Here is a 12,527-nt window from a genome sequence, read left to right on the forward strand (position 1 = left end):
TATTGTGGGAAATGGGGAGGAAGGATTGGAGGAGATAAAAGGGGTCAACGACACCAGAAAAAAATGTTTTAAAAAGTAAAAAAGAAAAAGGAAAAAGGTTGTTCCAAGCACACAATTCATTCAACTAATATATGCATCAATGCATTTTTAAAAAAGACTTAGAGAAACCTAACAGTGATGTGTGAAGAAAGCTTAATGAAGTTCTTGGATTGTGTGTCTGAGAGCTGGAATTAATCCCCAGAATCCGAGGTAACAGAAAAGTCAGGAGAAGTAGCAGCTGATTATAATACAAAACTGAAGTAGAGTTCTGGAGTTCTCTGGCCAGCCTGACCTAATCAGAGAGTTTAACTTGAGTGAGTGAACCTTAAAATTTGAGTTAACCCATTGATTTGAAATAAATTCTACTGTGGTATTGGAACAAAATAATAGTAAGCACAATAACCTAATTGCTGTGTTCGATATCCTCCAGTGAAAAGCCCTGTAGTATTACTGTATATTATTAAATAAATGGCTTCAAATTTTCTCTTCTATTTTTGTTTCTTTACCAGAGAAAACTATAAAACTTATTGTCTCCTACCAGATTTGCTACTATATTTACATTTCAATTACATCTTAACCTTAGCTGCATAACACCTAGAGTTGTAGTGTCACCAATTATATTGCTAGTAAGTTATATAATCTCCCAATTACAACCAAAAATAAATGCCAGGTGTTTTAATCTGGAGTCATTAGAATGTGCAGGAAGGGCTGCAGCTGACCTCAGTCTGTCTTGCTCAGATATAACATACAACTCATAAAAGGAAAGTAGCAAAAATAAACACAAGGATCCTGCTGCATACATCCCAGAAGCCAGGATGGGGACTTTTTGGAAGGAGAAAAAAGTCTCTTCCAGGAGTAGTTGACACTTGTTCCTTGCCTGCCTGTGACTTCCTTGGTTCTATTTGCTGGATTTTTCCTTCGTTTTTCATAATTTCATTTTGGCCCATATACACGATGTTGCAAATACACATGCAAATTAAGATATTAAAATGTATCTTCTTTTAGAAGTGGGCACATGGGATAGCAGTAGCTATTTGAAAGTTTTTGGTTTAAAAAGGAAAATACAGTATAGAAAATGGTTAATTTATCAGTTCAGATTTGAGAAGGAGAAATAATTTGAACCTGCAGGCAATGTTTTAAATGTATCTTTACAGATTCTTTTACTCTTAATTATATTTTATGAACTATAGAAAAAAATATTTGCTTAATTTTCTTTTTGAGCTAATTTAATTTTGTTAATCATTCTATAATGATACTTAGCTAAACAATGACCAATAACAGATGGTGAAATCTTTGGTGATTATGTAGCATATTCAGGTACTGTCTGAAGCCATGTAATGTGTCTGGCCTGAACCATCATGACTTCAGGCTGAGTAAGACCCTCTGTTTGAATCTGCCTATCCATTCACATATAGCACTTCTACAATTGTGACCACTGACTCTTGTATCTTTGCTACTCCATGTTTGCTCCTTTATTTGGTGATCCTATTAAAATTTTTCTCATTTAATTTTAACTTACTTTTATTTATATTTTCAGTATGTGTAAATGTATCACAAATGTGCATATGCCTACACATGTTTGTGTGCAGGGAAGCACATTCTAGCATGCATAGAGGCCAAAGATAAGACATCTAGTGTCATGCTGTATCTCTCCCTTTCCTCTTCCTTTGAGAATGAGTCTCCCACTGAATTTGTATCCAGGGTGCTGGGCACAAATCTCCAACAATCCTCCTCCTTCTACAGCATGGCACTGGGGTTACAGGTGCACAAATCCAAGAATGTACTTTTACATAGGTTCTGGAGATCTGAAATCAGTTCACTATGTTTGAGCAACAAGTGCTCTTGCTGCTTAGTCATAGGGTATTTATTTAACAAATAACATTTATTTAACAAAAACAGACTACAGATTTTCTTCTTATTATTCAGTCATTTGCATGTTTTGATGCTCATTTTAGTCCTTTTTCATCCTCATTTCCTAAACTGCCCCAAATTTTTGTGCAATCGCTGTGGATTTTATCCTCATCTTGCACTGCACAGCAGCTGCTATCACTGTGGTCTGAACATTCAGGAGACATTACCTGGAACCTCACAGTAGCCTTACAGAAGACGTTTTCCTCTTTACACCATTGTCAGATTCTTGCCAGTGCTTATTCTATTATTTTACATCTCAAATCAGATCATACAACTATTTTATTGAGAATGTTAACATGACACTTTATCGTTCAGAGAATCCAGTAAACTTTGATTTGCAATTTCTCCATGAGGTTTTCCCTTGAGAAGTCTCTGGAGACCAACTCTGGGGTGTGCTGGCTCTCTCCCTCCACTTTACAGAACTTCTAGGATCAAAATCAAGTCTTCAGACTCATGGGTTGAACACTTTTAATTCTGAGCCATCTCACTGAGCCCAGTTGTCTTTTTCACAGAGATATTTACTGCAATACCTTTTTAAAGAAATTCTCACATCCTTCTCATTAAGCATCCATTTGTTTTAAGATTTTTATTCTTGTTCTCCAAAACATGCTGGTATAGAGTGCTGATGGCTCCTTGAAGTTTCTTTCATTGCTCTATTTCCAGTGGGTGCTTCACAATAGTGCTACTTATAGTTGAATGTTTGACATATAAATAAGTAAAATGGAAATAAATGGAACTTTGGCAAGCCAAATATATATTAAATAGTTTTATAATTATGTATTTTGAAGTAAAAGATGTTAACAAAAAGCATAGCAATGCAATAAGATTTCCTCAAATTCCCATCTCTATATAAGATATTGAAATGTGTGTGTGTGTGTGTGTGTGTGTGTGTGTGTGTGTGCGCGCACGCATGTATGCGTGTGTGGTGTGTGTTCATAGTGGCTGATGTTTTAGCCTATACTTGTATTTCTGATTTGATTTGTGGCACTACAATATATTGTGGTGGAATGTGTGATATCATTGCAAACTCATGGTTGTCAGGGAAAAGAGAGAGATGGAGAGAGAGATGGAGAGAGATGGAGAGAGAGAGAGAGAGAGAGAGAGAGAGAGAGAGAGAAAGAGAGAGAGAGAGAGAGAAAGTAGTAGTATAAAAACCATTTCTCTTCAATTACATACTCTCAATGAATTTTTTCATATCCATATGAAGCAATGGGATATGAACCCTCATCATATCCCATATCCTAAAATTTTTTATCACCCAATAGTGCCACATGAGAGCCTTAAATGGACATTATACACTCAAAGCATATCACATCAAATGAAAGAAGGGAAGATTCATGAGTTTGAGGTTTCAGTCCTTAGCCCAATTGCTTTTGCTTTTATTAAAAACAAGGCAAAACGCTAGAAAGTTGATAGTGGGAAGAGCTGTTATGATATGGCAGGCAGGATGCTAAATAAGCAATCTTGGTTTCTTAGCAAGACATACAGTGATTTTGTAATAATACAGAGAAGCATAGCATGAACTCTGTTAAATGGTATTAAAATGTGTGAAGAATTCTGTATTTTTAAATAATTCCAGTGTATAATACCTTCTTTAGATACTTATTCATTTATAAATAACAATAGAAGAATAATGAAGTCAATGATATCATTGAGTCACTTCCCAAATAGCCTACATCCTAGCCTTGCAGTCAAGCATTTAGAACTTGAGCAGTTGAATATTGTTCAAGATCCAAACCATAATAATTTACACCTGACTCCAATGCCTTTCATTCTATCTCCACATTGTTATAAGTGACTTAGAGGGGGGAGTTGTTGTCTTGGGTTTAACAAAGTTTGTTTTGTGGGATAGATGCAGAATTGTATATTCTAGAGAGAAAATTTGGAGAAAAAAAGTGACAGGTGAAGACACTTGGCTGCTTCTGTAGGAATGTGGGAGTAGTCATGAATGAGAGATGAAACAAGAGGTACAGAGAGACTGAGGGGCACAGATAGAAGGAGAATAAACATAGCAAACTTTATTCTAGCAAACAGCTCCCATTGGGATTGTGGTAGAAACATCCTCAGAAGTGGGACTTTACCCAGGTTCTCTGGACCAGATTTTTTATGGCTTAACTATCACAACTTCATTCACTGCCTTTTAAAGGACTTTCTCCAGCTATGGCAATCTGGCTATATAAGGCTCAGTTTCTAAGGTTTCCTTCAAGGTTTCAATGAAAGCTTCTATGATTCATAACTCTTGTTTGATGTTCACTACACAGCCAGTAAAACATAGTTGATGCCAATGTCTTCAGCTATTGAAAACCCAATTTAAGCCATTCCTTAGCAGCCTTTAAGTGACAAAAGAGGTGAATAATGCAGAAACATTCTGAAAAAATGACTCTTTAAGAAACCCCTTTTGAGTAGGCTATCCCTGTGTACTTTCTCAAATGCAACTCTGCAAAAGCAGATTTTACCTTCATACAGTTTTGCTTGAGATGGAGGAATTTTGCTTATTCTTGAGATTCACTCTGGAAGTCTTTCCTGTTGTTCCTTTTCAAAGCACCTGGCTTTCTTTTTCCCTGACTTCTTCAACATCTGAATTTACATGTCTGAAACATTGCACATTTCTTCTTTGGCCTTCAGTTTCTCTCTTGAAATCTATTTAAAAGCAGCCAGTATGATCCAAGCTGCTATCAGAATGGGCTGTCATGAAATTTATTGGTCTGGCTAAACTTGACTGCTGATTTTAAACATTGTTTTCATAAATATTAGGGAACAAACAGAATGAGGTTAAATTCTGTTCCAGAATATTGTGTGACTGAGCCAATTTAGAATGATTCCGTCTTTTGGTCTTTAACCTCATGAACTGAGTTTAACTGCTTTATTGCCTCACCCACCCCTGTGAAATCTGCGTGACAAGCCCAAAAGCTTGGTCACAGTCCTGAGGCAAAAGTTTCATGGAAACTTGTCTCCTGGAAGTTCTTTGGTATCCCATAACACAGACGTGTTTCAGATTTGTCCCTGAGAGTTTCAGTATTGTTATATTCTAAGTGCCTCCAAGGAATGATTTGACAAATAGCTAAGTTAGATTGGCCTCCACCAGTGTTCCAATATCCTAGGCAATCGTTGAGCCAATGTTGGGCTTTCAATTTCCTAAGAATGTTACTTATTCAGAAGAATTGCCTCCAGTGTTGACAGAGAGATAGTAAAAGAAATCAGGCATTGCAGTTTGGATAAGAGCTAGAAATCTCAGGACTAGTTCAACAAAGTAAACTTGGAATTCTCATTACAGTCAGGTATGGCTGACTACATTATATATTAAAAGAAAGTTGGTGGGTTCCTCCTCCTTCAGGTTCCTGAAGTTACCTACAGATACATAAAATAACAACTAAGTCACTCCCATACACAGAAATTTACAATAGTCTAGGGAGAAGGATTATACAATAGACTAGAATTGAAACTATGGTAAGGGTATAAAGCTCTTGCCCCTGGTTTCTAAGAATAAGCTAACTTTAGATGGGGCTGATTTTTATCCCAGTTGTAAACACTGATTTTTATAGCAGTTGTAAACACTGCCTAGTTCCTGATAGCTTTTATGTGTGCATAACTCTGTTCTGTGTAAAGAGTCATTTTGCATCGGGTAACCTCAATGTACCTTGAATGGCCTTAATGCATCACTTAACATCCTTTCTTTCTTCTCTAATATAATTCTGATGCTCTCTTTGAGAAATTACATTCAGAACCATGATTCTCTCTGGTGTTCATGTATGTTTGCCATTTTTTCCTCCAACTCCTTGCCCACATGAGTATCAGAGCCTTATTCTCCAGTGGGTTGAGGGGTCAAATGATCCCAGTCTGTGGCACTTATTCAGCATTCTGACCTCTGTAATCTTAAAAGAGCTACCCACTGAGCTTCTTTGAGGGAGGTCCAGGACATTTTAAACCAATTTCTTCAAATGTCCCCACATTCCTTCAATTAAACATTTTCTAGTCTTCTAGAATATGTCATCAGGCACAGTCTTAGTGATTCAACATCTTACTACAAATGATATGGTAGCAAGTCCCATGTGACAAAATGCTTGTGACACCTGCAGAAGAAAAGGCTTATTTTGATTGATTCACAGTTTTAGGGGATTCTATTGATTTTTTTTTTTTTTTTACTTCATAGATTTGATGTCTGTGGCAGTGCATCACATGTAGGTGGGAGTAGGTAGCAGATAAGGCTATTTACCTCATGATGGCCTATAAGGTATTAGTCAAACAAGATGAAAACAGCGTCATAATACTCCCTCAGAGGCACACCTCTGAAATCTCACCTTCTTCCACTAGTATCAAATAGTAAAGTTTCCAATATATTGCTAATGGAGTCATGCACTTGTGATCAAACTTGAAGCATGGGGGACATTGTAGGACATCTAACAGACAAACTACAGAAATGGATATATTATATATCTATTTTATATTTATATTATAAACAGTTACTTTTTACTTTCCAGTTCTTTGCCCTCCCACATTTTTCCATCATATTCACTCTCCTCCCAGTCTTCAAGATAATGTCCCCTGCCCTCCCCTCCGCTGCCAGGGCTTCACAGACATGGAAAACAGCAACTCTCAATTTCATATGGAAAAACAAAAAACACAGGATGGCAAAAATCAATTCTTAAAAATAAAAGAACTTCTGCAGAATCACTATCCATGACCTCAAGTTGTACAACAAAATAATAGTGATAAAAACTGGTATTGGCACAGTGACAGACAGGTCGATCAATGGAAGAGAATCAAAGACTCAGAAATAAACCCACATAACTATGGAAACTTGATCTTTGATAAAGAAGCCAAAAATATACAATGAAAAAAAAAAGAAAGCATTTTCAATAAATGGTGCTGGTCTAACTGGTAGTCAGTATATAGAAAAAGAAAATAGATCCATATTTGTCAAATTGCACAAAACTCAAGTCCAAGTGGATCAAGGACCCCAACAGAAAACCAGATATACTGAATCTAACAGAAGAGAAAATGAGAAAGAGTTTCAAACTCATTACTATGGGGGTAAATTTCCTACAGAGAACTCTAATGGCTTAGGCTCTAAGATCAAGAATTGATAAATGAAACCTTATGAAACTGTAAAGGTTCTATAAGGCAATGGACATAGTGAATAAGACAAATCAGCAACCTACAGATTGGGAAAAAAATCTGCACTAATCCCACATCCAAAAGAGGGCTAATATCCAAAAGATATAAAGAGCTCAAAAGGCTAATCTCCAAAAACCCAACAACCCAATAAAAAAAGGGGGGGGGGGATTTACAACAGAACAATCTCAAATGGCCAAGGACAACTTAAAGAAATGTTCAAAGTCCTTAGTAATCAGGGACATGCAAACCAAAACGCACTTTATAGATTCTACCCTACACCAATCAGAAGGCCTAAGATAACAATCTCAAGTGACAGCACATATTTGCAAGAATGTAGAGAAAGAGGAACAGCCCCCACTCCTGGTGGGATTGCAAACTAGCACAACTACTCTTGAAATCAAACTGGATGTTCCTCAGAAGACTGGAAATAGATCTACCTGAAGACCCAGCAATGCCATCCCTCTCCACACTACTAGTTTTACAGGCATTATTACAGTTTGTGTAGTTTTAAAGATTTTTATTTTTTTATGATTATGTATGTCTATATGAATATATACTATATATGTTCAGGTACTTTCAAAAACTAGGAAAGGGTGCTAGATCTCCTGGAGTTGGAGTCACTCAGTGTCCTAGAGTGCCTGAGGTGGATGCTAAGACCTGAGTTAAGACCTTTGAAGATAACCAAGTAAGTGCTCTTAACTGCTGAGCTATTTTTTCCACTTTGCATTTTGTGAACATGCAACATTCATTTAATGTATAAGTGAATGTGTGTGTGTGTGTGTGTGTGTGTGTGTGTGTGTGTGTGTGTGTGTGTGTGTGATCATGCAGCAGTCTTAAGTTGGAGTACAACTTGTAGAAGTCATTTTGCTTTTACCAATAGACAGTATACGTGGCCAAAACTCAGGGACTCCTGTTGGTACTAAATAACTTTACCCACTGTAATATCTTTCCAAAAAATTCTTGCAGTTTTAAAGCAAAGTAAGATCATTCTACTCTGAGTGGTATATCACATATTTAATATTTGTCACCTATCATGTGTCTTATATCAGATTTCTGTAGAGAAAAGAAAACTTCTAATAAATGGGCACATTCATGATCCAGATCATAAAATTACCCTCCTTTCTGGAGTTTAGAGGATCCCACTAAGGAAGTGGCTAAGTTTTAGTCCCAGCACTGTCCTTCATGTTAGAGAGGGCTTTTATTTCCCCAAAAGCTCAGAATTGTTTTTCTCTATGCCTTGGTAAAATTATAATTAGTATAGGAACAAAATAGTTTGTATCACATTTCCAAAGTGTGATTGGTCAAATTGAAAATTCAGTGCTATTTCTCTATGATACCAAGTCTTGCTCAGTAGACCCAAGTGGAATCCAAAGGCTAATTTTGGCAAATTTCTACATTATCTACACTCCTAAGAGTATAAATTTACTAATCCTTTAAAATTAATTTTCCTCAGAAGGTTGTGTAAAATCCAGTTTCTGTGATCCTCAGATTTTCGCAACATTCAGGAATCTAACATATAGTAAATATTTCTTTGAGTTCTGAGTGTTGGAAGTATTCTATTTCCTGATTTGTGTTACTGTCACAATGGTATATCAAAGGTCCAAACTGTCTGTGGCAAGTAGTTTTAGAATGATGACTTCATTTTCCAGATTGCGGAAGCTTAAAGCTTAAAGCCAGGCATGACGTCACAAGCATGCATAAGGCTGAATAAAGGTCATGAAGAGTGTGAGAACACCATAAAGTTCATGGGAGACAGTTGCAAAAGTATCATATATATATATATATATATATATATATATATATATATATATATATATATATATATATAAGACAGAAAAAAGATGCATAAATTTTTAGTAACATTTATAGTAATGAAATCCAGGTACATGATATTATAACTCATTGCTGGCCCAACTGAATAATAAATAGTGGGTCAAAATGTCTTAAATTACCTTCAAAATATAATGAAAATGCAAACCAAATATGAAAGTGATACATCATATAAACAAAGTAATATAACAAATCCTGATATTAATAAGCAATTCTAAAATCTGCAAATCTGCATAAAACTTTTAAATAGAACAATTAGAAACCCAAGACATTTTTGTTCTTAAAGTTTTCTTCTTCCTTACCATTTCTTTTTTTCTTATCATATTTTAAAAGTATATTTATTTAGCTAGTTGAGTGGAGTGATGTGTGCTTTCATGGTAAGTAATGGAGGTCAAAGGACAACAGGTTTCTTGTTCCACAGTGTGTGTCTCAGGACTAAGTTGTCAGGTTTGGCAGCAAGCACCTTCACCTGCCTAAATTCATCATTATGTGTGAACTAGAAGAGAACACAATGGTTAAAAAACACTAGCATTTTCCTGTTTTTCCTGAGCCCCAACTTTAATTTCCTATCCCATAGTTTTTACCAGAAACAAGATTTAGCTAAGTAGAAATTTGTGAAGAATTAACAAAGTGATGTAATTACTGATTATTCCACTTCTTTGGGTGTCTATGAAGTTATCATAGCAGAAATCTAAATAACTTATGTTCCATTAGTCACATTGAGAACTAATTTTTTAAAGCATCAATATGTCTGGCTAAATATTTTTTCTGCTTATTGGTAGGATTACATTTTGAAATGTTGTTCTATTTTCATTTGATGGAAATGATGGAAAATCTATGTAATTAAGCCTTTTGAAATTTCACAGGGAATGAAAAATGTCTTTTTGCCAACTAGTAGAATTCCTACTAATAAATAATGCATGTTTTATTTTTTTTCATGCTTTTTTACTTGTGCTTACAATTCCAAAAAATGCAAAATTAACTTCAGTTCTTAAAAGCACTCATTTTATTTATTATATACTTTCTTGTAATACTATTTTTCTTTCAAACGACTCTATTTAAAAGGGGACTTGTTTTAGGATAATTTTAGCAGAATTATTATAAAATTCTTAAATATGTGGATTAGAAATTGATGTAAAAATTAAGCAGTTTGTTTCTTGATAACATTATTGCTGAAGTAGATATATAATAATTCTTTGGTTTTGCCCATGGTACACTTAGCAATATTTTCTCCTATTAATACTATTTTACTTTAACATTTTTTGTCTAAATGGTTCAGTATGAAGAAGCATCTCATTTAAAGACACAGTGTGCTTTTCTTTTGGTTAAAATATACTACGTGTTGGACATACTTGTGAGAGCTCAATTTATGACTAAATCTGAATATATCAAATATTTAATTCTGCATGTGGCCTTGTGGCATGTATATAAAACACTTATTATGGAGAGAAACTGATAGATAATTTAAATTATAAGGAAATATAAGAGGTATTTTGGCAGAAGGAAGGTAAGACATTTTAATATGTGATACAAAGTATTTGAACCATCAAATACATATAAATTAGATTATTCTAAAAAAAATTCTGCATTGTTCTAGTGAAAGTGATCTTATTGTTGTTAATGTTGGTTGTCTGTTTGAAAGGAGCTAGAATCATCTTGTAAAATATACAATCTATGGTTTTCTACCTGTATTGGGTTCCTGAAACCCACATGGTAGAAGAAGAGGTCTAACTCCCAAATGTTATTCACTGATCCATGCCTCTGGCACATTGCATGCCACAACCTCAAATAAATAAATGTATTTATTTGTTTTTTTTTTAAGTATTTAGAATTAAATCTGTATGTGTAACAATTTTCAACAATCACACTTGTTAATTAAACTCAGAAATTGGCAAGCTATAATTAGATAAAATACCATGCACACATACATATATTAATGCTAGCTAACATTATTTATGATAATGGAAACTAGAAACTAGTAAATACACTTCGTAACAGATAGTTAACCTTCTCCTCCCCAATGGTGTAGCATAGATATGACAGTATCCAGCAATAGGGAGGGATCGCTGTGGCAGTCTTGACGCATCCCAAGAGTACACTCCTTAGAAAGAGAAAGCTGCATGATTCCCTCGCTCTATAATTAATCATAGAAATGATGGATTGGTGCTTGTCAGCGGGCATGGGTTCGGGAAATGAGTGAGAGGGCATAAATATTAAGACATAACACAGGAAGACATATTTGTGGCATTTTCTCTCGTCTGACAAATTGATTGAGCCTCAGGGATCCTAGGTAACAAAATCGTTTCGGATAAGGAACTTTTTGTTCATTGTTTTATGTGAGTTTGCATAAAATGATTGTTTAATGAGAAACTGAGTAAAGTGGACTTTTCCTCGGTATGGGCAGCTGTCTTCAAATTTATAAAATTCGTCTATGCCAAGACAGAAAAACAAGAATTATGTCTTACCTCACATCTTTACTTTAGCAGCTTTTCATCCTAATTTTGGATTGAAGCACGAAAGATTTCCTAGGTCATTACCTGCTGACATCACAGGGAAGTTTGCTTCCAGATCTCATGAAAATAAGCTTTTGGACTCATATGGGGACAGAATCATCAGATCTCTTTTGTATCTGTTGTGGAAGCTCATCCTAGAGATCTTGGCGCCTTTCTATATCCAGTGTTAGATAACCAGAGGTACTCATAATATAAGGTATTCTCTAGTAAACATACTCACAGTTGCATAGAACTACACACGGACATTTATATGCTTGCTTTAACACATGTTAAGGATATACATAATGTTGAAAACTGAATATAGGTTACAAGGTTCTAATATCATTTATTGTCTTAATATAAATATCTTATTCCTGATACTATAGTCAAAACAGTTGTGACCTTCATAGGAAGTTAGGCGAATGTTCCAAAGTGACCAACCATTTTGGTTGCTTACTACTGCCAAATGGAAAATGATTACAATAGTTTGTAGCCAAAGTGTGAGTGGAGGTTATTTACTGTGGTAAGGAAAAGTTATTAGTTTTATACTACTGGAGAAAATGGCACCCTTTCCATTAATTGTCAATTAGTAATCAGAGATGCGGGAGGGGATGATGGAACATTCCCCATTAATGATGCAAAACTGAGGAAGGAGCAAGGGATATAGGAGCTGTAAAAATGACTAAAATCAATTATATAATAGCTTAAAACTATTCACCAAATTTCTAAAAATTAAATGCTAAAAAACAGACAAGCAAGAGAGAAAAAAAGAAAAATTCAAAAAATTACAGGTTTTCTTAGTGCTATAGGATCATTAGCATGCCTGTAGCTGCATACTTAACTGCTCTGTGGGTATGCTGTAAGTTCAGTAGGTCAGATAAGAAGGACTAAGTATAAGGAACATGACTGAAGATCTTTGATCAGGGATTATCTGGTAATGGTGATAATCCTAAAACCTCAGAGTTGTCTGTATAACACCGAAGCTTTTTATTACATCAACCAAGTTTGTTGGTATTAAATCTTTTTATGCAATTGATCTTTTCCTTACCAATCGCAATAAAACAATATGAATGCATTGTAGATTCAGATGTAAAAACTCATGCTGAGAAAATAAGTAATGTCATGAAGTCATTTAGCTGA

At 35.1% G+C, this 12,527-nt stretch overlaps 1 pseudogene; it reads left to right on the plus strand.

Annotated features, from left to right (window-relative positions):
- Nucleotides 1-3,416: 3,416 nt before the first annotated feature.
- Nucleotides 3,417-3,517, plus strand: Gm52641 (annotated as a pseudogene).
- Nucleotides 3,518-12,527: the final 9,010 nt, after the last annotated feature.

This window comes from Mus musculus, chromosome 3, assembly GCF_000001635.26.
Source record: "Mus musculus strain C57BL/6J chromosome 3, GRCm38.p6 C57BL/6J".
NCBI lineage: Eukaryota > Metazoa > Chordata > Mammalia > Rodentia > Muridae > Mus > Mus musculus.